This window comes from Helianthus annuus, chromosome 1 (genome assembly GCF_002127325.2).
Source record: "Helianthus annuus cultivar XRQ/B chromosome 1, HanXRQr2.0-SUNRISE, whole genome shotgun sequence".
In the NCBI taxonomy this organism is placed as follows: Eukaryota; Viridiplantae; Streptophyta; class Magnoliopsida; order Asterales; family Asteraceae; genus Helianthus; species Helianthus annuus.
Genome location: NC_035433.2, coordinates 141808893 through 141824494, shown reverse-complemented (window position 1 = coordinate 141824494; position 15602 = coordinate 141808893).

The window sequence follows — 15602 nt, the reverse complement described above, 5'->3', positions numbered from 1 at the left end:
AAAAATTTTAGAAATTGCACGGCCAGTCGTACTTGTTAGCGATGTCGCGCTTTCGGGCGAGGATGAATGGCAACATTTCCGGCGGAGCATCGTCGTGCGGCTTGAGGAATGTTTTCATATCTCAATCGTACGCGTAGTTTCTCATCGTCTCGCGTCGTTCCGTTATGAGCTCGCGAGCCTCCGACTCTCTTTTCTTCCTCAATTCAATCGCCTCCAATTCAATCGCGTGCTTAGCTTCTTTCATGGCGGTGTACTCTTTGAATTGTGCCGCCAACTCGGCCAAGCCCTCGGATGATGTCGCTTGACTTCGCGGGGTTGGTTCTCCATTGCTCGGTTTGGCTTTGTGTTGTATTTGATAGATTTTTAGAGTGAGTTTGAGAATGAGTGTGGTAAAAAATTAGATTAAGTTAGTTATATATATTGGTTAAAATTGATTTTTTTTAAAATTCGACCGTTGCCCAACGTATACATCCCTCGATCCTCGCAATTCTCCCGCGGTGAACCCTCCCCGATCCCCCTCCCCGCGGTGATGGCGGCGGTGTTCCCGCTCGGGGACTTGGGTCACCGCCCCACTCCCCACATGGTACCCCGTATACCCTAACATCCTTTTAAAAATATATGAGGGTTAATATCCATTTCATTCACTAATTTCCATTTTCTTTCTTCTTTTTGGGCATTCGACCATGCGCAATGGTTAATGCGCCAAATCAGCATTATAACGCATCTTTAAAAATTATGTAACGGTTAATGCCTCTTAATTTCAATTTCATAATATACTTTCCATTTTTTTCTCCTCTTTGGGCATTATTCTAAAAATGTCTCTCCCTCATCATGTCCTTATAATGTCTAGGACCTCATGAATGATGTAGGGTCCTTCCCACTTAGGCTATAGGGTGTGGTCATGACCCTCATGCCCACCATAACCCTCTATGTCAGCATCATGTCATTGCCCTCTAATCCACCATCCAAAACCATTATCCTAAAGGTGTAGTCATGATCCAAACCACCATCCACCCCTTTTTTGTGTGAAATATAAACAAAATATTGGTAAGAACCAAGACTGGCAAGAACTCACAGTCCAAACATATATTGGTACAAATCAATCATTAATCACAGGCCAACAAACACACTGGAATTACACCAAAATACAATTACAAGATATCTGTAAAATCAAACTCGCCCCACTTCTCCCATTCAAGAGCCCCGAACTTTGATCAACTTCTAACCCAAAGAAACATCTCCTTTAATCAACTCCACCAATTTAAAATAAGAAGGCACCTCCATGCTGTTAAAATATTTCTCATTTGTAGAAAGCCAAAACTTCCAAAATGTAGCTAGCATAAGAACATACACCACTTTCTTCCATGTCCTCAATCCCGGTTGGCGCTTGAAGAAGTCCAGCCTCTCCTGAACCGAGTCCCCATCTTTAGGAGGCTCGATCTTCATCCATCTACAAAACTGCCACCAAGCGCTTCTGGGCGCACGACAACCGTCGAAGATATGTTGCACATCCTCGTTATACAACCCGCACCTGTTGCATATAGTTTCATGTAATTGCATTAACTAAAGATCAATCCATCTAAATTCAAGCAAAACACAATTCACATTCAGATAAGGAAGTGTATTTAAAGAATGTTGATTATAAAACATACCCATGGAAACAATGGCATTTAAGCTAGAGATTTGTTTTCTCATGTATTAAAATCAAAGGATCATCTGATTCCTGCAGAAATAAAAAAAACCATCAGAATAAACTCTTAATGCTTACACATTTTTGGTTCTTTATATTAGTGACGAAGTAAGGTGATATATAACCTCTGTCCAACTTCATTCCCTCAACCACTTCCAATTCATTGTAAAGTGTTTTACCATCTTGCAACAGAACCTAATGACTTTTAAAACCGCCAAAAATACAAAACTTTACAAGTAAGCAATTGAATAAACTATGAATGAGTCAGTGAGTATGCAATTCAATATGGTTGAATTACCCTACTAAACAAACAACGAAAGGGTTATACAAAAAAGGAACTTACTTCGATATCTTTGTTATTGCAATTCAATATCTTAAATAAAGCTTTTAAGAGCTTATACCACTAGAAATGTATAAACTGTAAGTCACTTAGAGATATGGTAATATCTTAAATAAAGCTTTTCTCGTTCCCCATTTGCTAATATTGTACAAACCTTTTAACATCAAATAAACAACATGACACATAGCTAATAAGATGACTTATTTTAAAATGTTCGATAATTGGTTTTCAGATCCATTATAAAATAAACAAACCTGTGCAATTTGTAGTACTAATCATTAGGGATGAGTTGGATATCGAAAACGTCAAAAAGTGGGTATCAATGAAGATGCTAACAGCAACTAATGCTAAGTGCAAATAAAGAACCAGATTTAATCTACAAATTAAAACATACGAAAGTCAAATTGAACTCAAACTTCAATTCGTTAGTCGTTTACGGAAAATTAAATCTACATACAAAATTAAAACATACGAAAGTCAAATTGAACTCAAACTTTAGTCGTTTACGGCAAATTAAATCTACAACATCGAGATTAAACAACAATACTTTTCAATTTGTCACTTGTATGCAGATTATGATCAGTGCAGATTACGATCATGTACCTGATTATCACAAACAAAGGAAAAGAATTTGATGCTGCTATCGTTCTTCTTGACGTTGGGGTTAGGGTTTGCGTAAATAATGGAAAAAGGGGGGACGTGGTTGCCGTGATTTAATGAGGGGGTGGTATAGGGCATGAATAATGGGCCTATTTGGCAAATGATGACCCAACCAAGACCCCCACACCCTATAGCCTTAGGTGCAAGTTTTCCTGGGCGTTCGGCATCAAACCCTTCCATGCCCCTATAATGCCCATTACGCATGACTTTATTCTAGAAATTAATGCTCATTCCTCTTCATGTCCCTGTAACGCCTGATGATTAACTTGTGGTTAGTGTCTCATCCAAATAAGGTTAATCTTCTTCTAAGCTCGATGAACACTTGCAATGATCCTTCAAAACAATTAGCACACCGTGAAGTTCATTACAAGGAGGAGAATAGGGGTGGGGGTTCTCCTTGTAACCACCCTCTGGCGTGAGAATAAGAACTTGCTTTGAGCATAAAAGTGTGTGTATTAAGTGAGAGAGCAAGAAAGCAATCCTTAAACCTGGAGATGAAGTTCTCTATTTATAGCCGAGGTGAATTGTGAAGGAGATGGGCTGATAAGCCTTAGGCTCGAGATCGACAACAAGGAATATCCGTTCTGCCTCCCCTATCATGACCGTTAGTGTTTACAGCAGAATGGATCCACGTGGCCTGACGGTTGTCCTTATTGTCTGGTCTATCATCCGCAGTGAAGTATTGCAAAATACATATATTTATCGTGTAAAGTTTGTGTATATTTTGAGTCAGTTGTGTCGTTTTTTAGGTTATAATTGATTACTATTGATAGGCTCATTAGTTGCAGGTCTTGGTTGCTGAAAACGATGAAAAAACACAGAAAATATGCTAAGTGAGAAGAAGCAACGAGATCCGGATGAGACGCAGCTGAACGGGAACTGAAACAACGAAGAACAGCTGAAAAAAGGTCTCGCCGTGTCACGCCACCACAAAATAGTTAAGCCTTCGCGTGACGCCACAATATTAACTAATAATAAAGTTGATATGGCACGCCGCCTGACGCGACGACAAAGGAAGATCCCCTTCACGCGACGCGAGGGGGTTGTTTTCGCAGACAGAGTTGTTGTTGTTGGAGCTGGTAACTTGCTAGGAAACATATATAAACATATTAATTAACAACGCTAACGCTAACTAAGAATTAGAGAGATCTTGAGCGAAAAGTTGGAAGCTTTTGGAGCGTTTTCAAGAGTATGAAAGCATCGGTTGAAGGTTTGAAGTAAGAGGAATCATCCGGGTCGTGCTTTTACTATCCGGATTCAATTGTTCTTCGTTTCTAGTTTTGATCATGTGCTATTCTTTCGTTTATACTCTTGTTTTGTGTTTGATTTATATTTGGACGAATGGATTAGTAAAGTTTTGATTTTTATTATGGATGTTTGATTATTTATGAAAGTAGTCGACATGATTATCGGTTCGATGTATGCATGCTTAGTTTTGTTTAATTGTTGTTTATTGCTTTGTGTGATTCTTAGTGGATGTCTTTCACATAATAGGGGCATGCTAGATTATAATTTTATATTGTGGTCTGTTTGGTTAATTGGCCAATATACATTAGAAACGGTAATTGATAATTAAGTAGGTCTAAGTGTTCTACTAATCTCAATAGCTAAGAGGTGCGAGGTTATTGTTAGGTCTAAGTTGATGAACTACTAGGTAGGGTCTTCGTGAGGAGTCTGAACTAGTTTCCCTATCGACTGTTGTCTATCAAGTCGAGTCGAGAACCCAAGTTTACTCTAGGTTTATAACCCGAGAGGGAATAGATCGAATTAGGGTACTTTCATAAATCACATAGATAACCCGTGAGGGAATCTAGACCAACCGGTGTCCATAACAACCTTTAGAGCTCCATAGGTGTCTTCCTGAGAAGGGTCGGGGGTCCTGCTCGGTGTCTCAATAGGTTTAGCATTAGAAGATCCCGGTTCCATAGTAATAAACATCCTAATAAAATCATCACTAGTACAATCCAGAATTCTAGTCTAGCTAGTCAATCACCATCATATGAGTAAACCCGAGTCATAATTCGTGTCTCGTTAACTTAGTTAATTAATTTAATTAATTCGCAATTTTAGGATATTTAGAACCCCCCTTCCAAATATAAAAACAGTTAGCGTCATGTCAGTGTCAGTCTAGATAGTTTAGTTAACAGAGTTTAATTGAGTCCTGTACGTTCGATTTCCGGACTTACTTAGCTTTACTAGAGTCGATCAGTTCGCTTTTCGGTTAGTAGTTTAGTCGAGTTTAGAGAGTCTAAAGTATTACTTAGTGTCAATTAGGTTAATTTAGGTCGTTTTTATTAAACTACTTTTAGCACATCAAGCAGTTAGGTGGAGATCATGGAGCAGTGGTCGGCGCACGCTGATTGGTGCCACGTACGTGTCCTTGTGTACTTCTTATCCCCTTCACAATTGCTCATCGTGCAGCATGATAGATTACAGCCTGTCGAGCGCCTATTGGTCCACTGCTTTGTTAAACGTACCTTCCGTACTGTACAACATTGCTATGTCGGCGCATGGGGTCTCTGCGCTTATTGGGTAAGTGTTGTATCTGATCTGCTTTGGGTATGACCTCACGCGCGACTTGAGGTTAACTCGTGCAGTCGGCGCAAGGTTAGGAAAACCCAATCTTTTGCTAAGTGTTACATTTGATCTATTTTAGGTATGGCCATGCGCGCGATCTGAGGTCAGCTAGTATGGTCGGCCCAAGATTTGGGACCATACCCCTTCAAAGGAATATTTTAGTGAATTAGAATTAATTTTTTCGCGTTGCGGGGTCGGTTGGTTTTCTCATCGAAAACTTTAACCGGTATAAATTTCATTCTCATTGGAAACCATCCATAGAAAATGATTAAATCATCAGTCGATTTCAGGGTCTTGCGTTTTCTAAAGTATGGCGACTCCTTATAACGTGATTTGACTGAAATATTAGATAACCATCTCCAACAATCAAAATCAATTAGTTGTGTTATTTACATAACTCTAAATTAGTAAATTTATACGCATGAGGGTGTTATACCACATGCTTTGGGTGGTTTTTTTTTAAAAAAAATTGAATTTACTTGTTTTGAGTGGTTTAAAAAAAAAAAGAAAAAATGAATTTTTTTACTTTTAACTTAAAACTTTTCATTCTTGCAAGTTTAAGCTCACAAAATTGTTTTTTGTTTTTTTTTTAACCTAAAACTTTTCAATCTTTTACAATTTAAACTCACAACTTTTTTTACTTTTAACTTTGTCCTCTATACTTTTCATTTTTCGTAAATTTCATTTTATGTCTCGTACTAAATCTTGCAAGTTCACACAACGCAACGTGCCTGTGTGGTTCAATAGTTTTACGTTTCGTTCAAAATTTTGCGAGTTAACACGGCACAACGTGCATGTATGGTTCAATGTTTTTACATCTATTTTTTCCTATTTAACAAATTCTTGCAACACGCAGGTCTTAGATCGAGCTATTTCAAATCAATTAGGTATGTTATTCACTATTTTTATGCATCATACCTTGAAATTGGGGACTCAATTTTCTTTTTTAATCTGGGGATTCGATTTTATCAGGGTTATTTAACTAGTATAAAATAAAATACAAAAAAACAAAAGACACATGTTTCACAAAACATAAATTTTCAATATTCAAAGATAAAATAAGAATGTAAAATGTTTATCTAATTTTGGCATGTGATTGGAAAAGACAAGGGAAGTGGGGGACAAAAGCATCAGAGCTGGTGTTAGGAATTAGGATTGCACTCCTCGTGTATTTATTTATTTTTTTGAACCGCTCCTCGTGTATTTATTAATCAAATCAATATTGTTAAGTTGGTATAGACTGTCCAGTGTTAGTAATTTGGTTTCTTTCTTAAACGTTTCAAGTTTAACTTTTATTAGCATCAATTTAAAGAACACTAACGATAATAAAGTTTAGAACTAGACCTCTTTAGAGGTTGTCAGTTTGAAACCGAGTAAAATCGGATTTTATCACAGTGGGCCTTTGGGCAGCCGGGTTTTCCCTGGAACTGGTGACTCGAGTATGCATCCAACTCTGATCGTTATGGAGTCCCAGGATGCTTATCTGGTAATTCAGTTGGCCGTTAAAAAAATCAGTATTATTAAATTTGTAATGAATGTTTTCTATGTCTTTTTTCATTCAAGTTTTATATATATATATATATATATATATATATATATATATATATATATATATATATATATATATATATAGTAGGGTTCCTACGGAAAGTGTGTTTTTCCTAGAAAGTCTAGGAAGCGATCTTGTCCATCCGATTGGTGTTTTTAAGGGTTGAGATTAAATCAATGGCAATCTTGTAATAATTAACTATATTTAATAGATTGTTTTAAATGAGTAGGGGTAATTTCGTCCTTATGTGTGTTTTAAACCAATCAAAAATAACCGCCAGAGATCACATCTCCTTAATTCACGCCAATTTCCCTCTCTCTCTTTCTCTCTCTAAACCCAAATTCGGAAACCCCAAAATCATACCAAAAATACCTAAAATCATGGATGAAGATAAGAGATTTTCCTTGTTCCATATACGTATGATCAAGCTTTCATTGTACTGCGTGTTTTACAAAGCGATTACGGGTGATTCTTGTTTGTAATTGACGGTATTTTGCTGGTTGCAGGGAAGAGATTCAAAAAGCAGGAAACTTTGGAAAGGATAGATAGCAGCGGAAAAGTTACCGGAAGTCGATCGAAAGCTGGGGCGAAATCTACTGATGTAAAACACATTTGTATGAATCTGCTTGCTGTTAAAACACAGCTGTATGAATCTGAATTGTTGTTAAAACACAGCTGTATGAATCTGAATGATAAAACACATTTGTATGAATCTGCTTGCTGTTAAAACACAGCTGTATGAATCTGAATGATAAAACACATTTGTATGAATCTGCTTGCTGTTAAAACACGGCTGTATGAATCTGAATGCTAAAACACATTTGTATGAATCTGTTTGCTGTTAAAACACAGCTGTATGAATCTGAATGCTAAAACACAACTGTATGAATCTGCTTGCTGTTAAAACACAACTGTATGAATCTGAATGCTAAAACACAACTGTATGCATCTGCTTGCTGTTAAAACACAATTGTTTGAATCTGAATGCTAAAACACAACTGTATGAATCTGCTTGCTGTTAAAACACAGCTGTATGAATCTAAACGCTAAAACACAACTGTATGAATCTTCTTGCTGTTAAAACACAACTGTATGAATCTGAATAATAAAACACATCTGTATGAATCTGCTTGCTGTTAAAACACATCACCAAGAACAAACTGTTAAAACACAGTATCAAGAACATGCTGATAGATTCCAGCAAGAAAACGAAGGAATTATTGATATTACGTGAGATCAGAAATCTAAAATAAAAAATTCCGAAATTTATGGATAGTTGGTTATTGAAGATAATTTCCTAAAATAAAAATAGATTGTGAAAGTACATAAATGCCCTTTTAGATAAAATCCTTCAATGCCACATGTCGCGTTCTTATTGCTTCCTAGACTTTCTAGGAAAAACACACTTTCCACCCAACTCCTACTCTATACATATATATAGGCCGGTTAACGTACAATACCTCTAATCATACATTATGTACGCGATGCCCTCAGCCGTACGATCTTCAATCGATCAAACGCGAGCGAAACTAATTTAAATGACTAAATTAATCATTTTAATATATCTAAATCATACCAGGAAGGTTAAACGTCATTGCGAGGTCATAAATCTCTGTAATTGACCGATGATAGTTCAAAATCAAACCCTAAATCAAATTCAAAAACCTGAAAATCTTCTTCCCCAACCTCCCTTCGTTCCTTTTAGTGCGATATCGATAATAAGAACTGCTAATTTGGGAGTTGTAAAGGTCAAACGGAAGAAGACTGACAATGATCGACCAACAATCGAAGAAGATGAACAGTAACACACACACAGATTTTTCACATGCGATATTCAATTTTCCACATGCGATTCTACACACCCCATGCCATTTTTCACATTACCCCATGCTAGCCATTTTTCACATGCGATATTCAATTTTCCACATGCGATTCTACACACCCCATGCCATTTTTCACATTACCCCATGCTAGCCATTTTTTCACATGCGATATTCAATTTTCCACATGCGATTCTACACACCCCATGCTATTTTTCACATTACCACATGCCATTTTTCACATGCGATATTCAATTTTCCACATGCGATTCTACACACCCCATGCTATTTTTCACATTACCCCATGCTAGCCATTTTTTCACATGCGATATTCAATCTTCCACATGCGATTCTACACACCCCATGCCATTTTTCACATTACCCCATGCCATTTTTTCACATGCGATATTTAAATCTTCCACATGCGATTTTGTCCATCTACACACCCCATGCCATTTTTCACATTACCACATGCTAACCATTTTTTCACATGCGATATGTATTGAATTCGCACCAGATCTGCACCTGATCGAACGGCTGGGATGATCGCGTACGTATCGTACGATAAGCGCATTTGTATTTTACTCTTTACCTATATATATATATATATATATATATATATATATATATATATATATATATGCATAAGCCGGTTATTGTACAATATGCCTTATCATACGACTCGTACTAGATTGCCTTACAACGTACGAAATTTTCTTTACAACATGCGATTTCCCTTTTTCTTTATTATTTTTTTTTGGTACATGCGCTTTTACTTTCTTTTGTACATGCGATTTCCCCTATTTTAATGTACATGCGGTTTTATTTTTTTAATTTTATATATGCGATTTCCCTATTTTAATGTACATGCGATTTTTTTAAACATAATGTGTGATTTTACCATCGCGTACGCTTCGCATTGGACAACATATTATTGTTTGGAAAAACACACGCTAGTCGATCCTAACAAAAGAACACAAATAGAAAGGGTTTAAATGGTGATCCTAAGCCTTTATTTTCTAGAAGATGAGCCTCTCATATTGGAAAATTAGACTCTAATTAAAGTCTAGGTTGGATAAACCTAATGGCCAAATGCTACTGTGGGGGTACGTTGTGTTACAATCTAGAAGACATAATTCTCGTGTTTAAAATTTTGATTTTTGAAAATTCATCAAGGTATACTTAAACTAATTGCGCCAAGACACTTTTTTTTTATTTGTAAATATACGACTAAGGACTGTCGGTTTCAATTTTACGGTGAAAAAACATATATACCTGTTTTTTATACAAAATCGACCGACATGTGTATTTCCACGCAATGACCCCCATAACAAAAGTGTGTTATCACAACTTAATACGGGTATTATTGATTTATTAGTCTATTGGTTGCTAATTCGTGCCTCTTAGACCATGTGTAGTGGAAGGGGAATATAATGCCCCCACCCTAGGGCATTTTACGCCATGTGGCGGTCCAGTCAGCAAAGTGGCATTATTGGGCGTTTTCTAAAATAGGGTGTAATAGGGATGGGGCATTATTGGGGCATTAAATAAAATAAAGAAAAAACCCCTAAAAAATCTCATTGGTCAGTCAACCCTCCCACAATCCCCTTTAGGCGTTTTATATATCACGCCAAAGCAAATTTTTTTTGAGCATAATGCCCCATAATGCCCTATGTAATGGGAGTGGGGGGCGTTTTTTTTAGCATAATGCCCACATAATGCCCCACTACGGGTGGTCTTACTAGCATGTCAAATTTCGCTCAAACTTCTACTTTTTTTTGAACGACAAATTTGGATCACTGACGGGCCACTGGAGTATCATCGTGCCACCAGTGGAACCACCCGATCATATCCATCTTCATAAGGCATAATGACTATACACAAATTCAGGAGGAAAATTGGTCCTAAAGTCTTATTCCACCCCATGATGACACTAATATATAGTTTTTGTATTTTTTTTTTTTCATGTTAGATCTAGTTTAGCCTCTAACCTAGTTGCGATAGGTCGAGTTCCATCAGCATATCTATTAAATGTCAACTTAAATTTTGTGTAATTAGTCATTCCGATATATGTCACCCTCTCTTTAAGATGTTTGTAATTTATGGTTTTAAAGTTGTATTCACTCTTTTTTTTTTTTTTAAATGTGTGAATTATTCACGAATGCCGGAAGGTCTAGCATACGTTGTTTTAACCGGGTCCGCACTAGAGTGCCCCCTCGCACAATAGATCTCCAATTTAAATATCTCAATGAGAAACCACTATCATCCAGACTCAAACTTGAGACCTGGGAAAAAAACTCACCAAGGCTTACCATATGTGGAACTTAAATACCCGTGGCCACCATTAGAGCACTAATGATGGTTAGTTGTATTTACTCTTGAGGATATAATCGTGCTCTTTATTAGTTTGGAGTCCAAGGTTGTATGTTTATGTGCTCAACTTTTGAGTGTTGATTAGTTAATACTGATTTTACAATTTCATACGACCTATAATGTCAATCCAAGCATCCATCGACTACACAGAAAATGAAGGTTATCAACATTTCAATCAAAGATAAGGTACTTAATTGAGTATCATTCACGTACTTAGAAATTGATACTTTAAAAGCTTGAAATATTATGGCGTTTCATTTTTTTTCCCTAACCATCACACTTGAGAAAATGTATAAGGTATTAAGTTATAGTGGAGAGTTTAAATAAGAAAAATTAAAAAGAGTAAATTTCACTTTTTGTCCTTTATGTATTACCTGAATTTTGAAATGTGCCCTTTAAAAAATTTAGTTTCAGTTTATGTCCTTAAATCACATGTTTTATATCACTTTAAGTCTTTTACACCAAACTGAGTTAAATAATTCAGTTAGGTTTATTTAATGCAAGGGTATTATTGGTATTTCACCTTAGTTATTTTGTTTTTAAAAATAAATCAAAACAATTAAAGGTGTGACTCACTTTACAAAGTTTTAAGGCTTCATGAAGGGGTATGGTCCCAAAAAGCCACGCAGACCAACTGGGTCGCGTGCTGGACCATACTCCTTACTCAACAAACTGATCAATCTTAGACTCGCGCGGGTTGCTTTAGCAAAGTCTGACCTCGCGCGAGGTGCAAACAAGAGAGAACATCAGTTTCAGCACTTAGCATTCTGAATAAGAGCCTTCAGCAACTACGACCCTGCGCGGGCTAGTTACGTGCTCAGCAAGGGCCGCACAGGAGTTAGAGCGCAAGGCCACTTCAGAAAGTACACAAAGTACAAGTGGCAGAAGAAAGAGCCAATCAGGGTCCACCGGGCTGTGCACTATCGTGCTCCACGATCGCCTGACGTCTACGTGGCACCAATCATTGGCAGGAGACAATAAGTACACAAGGACGTCTACGTGGCACCAATCAGGGGGCGGCGACACCTGCCCCATGATCTCCACTTATCTGCTGATGGCGGAAGCACAGCAAGGCCGACAATGGGGACACGTGGATCCAATCATGGTGCGCCAGCACCAGAGACCTTCCAGAAGGCACTAACGGTCAACACCAGTGAGATAAGAAGGATATTCCTTGTTTGTCGCTTTCCGGCCCAAGGCCCATCAGCCCATCTCTTCTTACACCTCTCCGGCTATAAATAGAGACCTCCATGTACAGGTTAAACATTCTACACCCTCTACTCTCACTCTTAACACACACTTATTTCCTCAAAGCAGATACTTATTCTCACGCCGGAGTCTGGTTAAGAGGGAACCCTCATATTCCCCTCTTAACGAGCTAACGATGTTCTGTTTTGCAGGAAGATCGGATCATTACGAAGCTTAGGAAAGTTAAAGAAGATTAACCATCATGTTTGAAACATAAACCAAACTAATTAACCCTAAAATTAGTTTCGTGTTTCTTCACTTCATCTTTCCCACACCCCCATGTTTTCCGGTCATCTTCTCCGGCGGGCTCTTCATTTCCGGCAACAATATATTAAAGGACAGCTAGTAACAACGAATGACTTGGTTGAAATCGATAAGTTGGGGAGTTGCAACAACTGTTTAACACTCTAAACTACTTTTTCATCGGTTACTTTTTGATAGCATGAGTTTACTCGTTAATTTACAGGTCCACCGGTCCATGTCCTTGCATCGGTTCTAACAACCTTCCTCTGATCAAATATGTTATTTCATTTAATTAAGATGTTGACAAACATATGTTAGTTTATATATCTTGAGGTATGTGTGTGTGTAACAGCAGCGGCCTTCCTATAACTTCTGTTGATCTTGTCTAATATCCTCACTGTGTAATGAACTATAGGGCCCCTTCTAGCTTTTGTAAACGCCATGTTAACAGTAATTTGTATCCAACTTATCGAGTTCAACCGCAGTTTTTCGTGGTTATCGGCTGTCCTTTAATATATTGTTGCCAGAAATGAAGAGCCCACCGGAGAAGATGACCGGAGCCGGAGAAGATGACCGGAGCCGGAGAAGATGATCGGAAAACATGGGGGCGTGGGAAAGATAAAGCCTTGAAACTTTGTAAAGTTGGTCCCACCTTTAATTGCTTTGATTTATTTTTAAAAACAAAATAACTAAGGTGAAATACCAACAATACCCTTTGCATTAAATAAACCTAACTGAATTATTTAACTCAGTTTGGTGTAAAGGACTTAAAGTGATATAAGACATGTGATTTAAGGACATAAACTAAAACGAAAACTTTTAAAGGACACGTTTCAAAATTCAGGTAATACATAAAGGACAAAAAGTGAAATTTACTAAACTAAAAATTAAGAACAAAGGATACAAAGTTAATTTGAACAAATCATTTAATGAGTCTATTATTCATTTTTGCTATTCAAATTAATGAACTCTAATTATTTAATGAGCCTATCTTATAAAATAGTTGTGCACCTTACACAATAAAAACAATCTTGCACATGATCTTACATTTTCAACGTTTCCTACACCATTAAAACAATATTTTGGTGTAGGATACAGAATGTGAAGGACTCAAACACTTTTAAATAATTTTGCGACTCATAATAAAATATGTGTAGAACACAAAATTTATAAGACTTAAGTAACTCTTTAAAATATTTATTAATATCCTATATCAAAATGTCTAAATTATCCTTTGTAATTAAAACATTAATTAAAAGTTGACAAAAATGATATCTTGATTCACAACCATTGATAAAAAAAATATAGGGTCTAAATTAATTCATTTTTTCTTCTTTTAGAAAAATTCTTCTCAAATGAACCTCTCCCTTAAGATATATTAGTGATAGTAGAGCAGCATTGGGGTTATCAGATTCGCCTGACACCAATGAATTCCGCGTATCAAATGCAACGTGTAATAGGAAAATTTCGCGTGACACTATTCGTTTTTTTTTTTTTTTTTGATGATTGACTCCATTGGCATGAAAAGAATTATATATATATATATATTTGTAATAAAGTAACAAATTGTATAAACATTTTACATAATAGCTTACCAGTTAATCCCAATTACATGATTTAATCTAAGGTCATGGGATCTACCTTAACATCTAGGGTGTTAACGATGACATGGCATGTTAAACGACATTGCAAACCACTCCCTTCTTGCGTTAAGGGGTGTTAAAGGTATTATATGTTAACATGATGTTAAGAGATTTTCTTAATTTGTTTTCCTTTTATACACTCAAACTATTAAAAGTTTGTACACTACCATTCAAAGAATAAAGTTAAGGGGATTAAACCATTTTCTTGATGTGAGGTAAAGTGAAATGGAGAAAAGTAAGTGATGTTGCACCTAGGTTGTGTTAAAAAGAGTTAAAGTATACCCCAAGTCCTAATACGCGGTCAACGTTAAATCATTAAAGGCGCATGCCTCTTAAAGAGGAGGTCTCATGTTCAAGTATGGGCAAACGAGTAATTCTTGGTGTGAATTAGCTATATATAATATTTGGCGTTAAAAGAAAAACATAATTAATATTTAAACTATACTTGTAAGAATAGTTTAGTATTTGATACTTATAGCTTTTAATTTGTTTACCTTTTATTTTATTTCTTTAACACTGTATAAAACCCAGGGTCATCTCTACTGCTATACCAGAAAAAGTCATGGCTTTACGCCCCAATAATTTAGAGGGCCCCAAATCTTTGTGGTTCACTTCTTTAGGCTATGTTGGTGGTGTATGCAATGAAGTTAATTGTTTAGTGATTTGATTTTACGAAAAATGGCACAATTTTAAGATTTGCGGTTCAAAAAATGTTTAACCGTCGCTAGTAAAACAAATAAGAATACCTTTAAATAAGTAAAATTGACTCACCTAAATATCAAAATATCAATTATGCATACATATAGCAAAGTGAATTGGTAAAACAAGTTCTTATTCCGAAGTTAAGGTGGGGTGTGTCGTCCACACTTCCCACGTCTTTTTTGTCTTCCATATTAGCGTCATGTTATATTTTCTTATTTTTTCCATTTCTCTCCGTAACTTCCTTATCTTTTTCCTTTTAAAAAAATAGTAAATATAAATTCTTGAATAATAAAAATGTAATTTCAAAAGAAAATTCATTTTATTAATATAATAACTCAAATTACAAAATTTACAAAATTAAAGAAAACTACATGATAATAAAATACTAACTTTCAAAAAAATACAACAATATGTTGCTCCGTTCATGTGTCCTTAAAATTTGTGCGTGAAAACTTTGTACCTCGCTCGTTTTCGGTTTACGAAAAAAAATACATGATAATAAAATACCAGCTTCAAAAAAAAAAAAAAAAAAAAAAAAAAAAAAAAAAAAAAAAAAAAAAACAAGCTACACGATAATCCATGCCTTGATTCATTTATCGCATATAAAATTTGAACAGCTCGATTTTGTTTACACAAATATTCATATCCGAACATTTAAATAATACCAACACAGAGGTGGTCAAGACATTCACGTGAAACCCTTTCAAACATCTTCAGGTACTCGTCACACGTATCAGCAACTGTTTAGTAAGTTAGC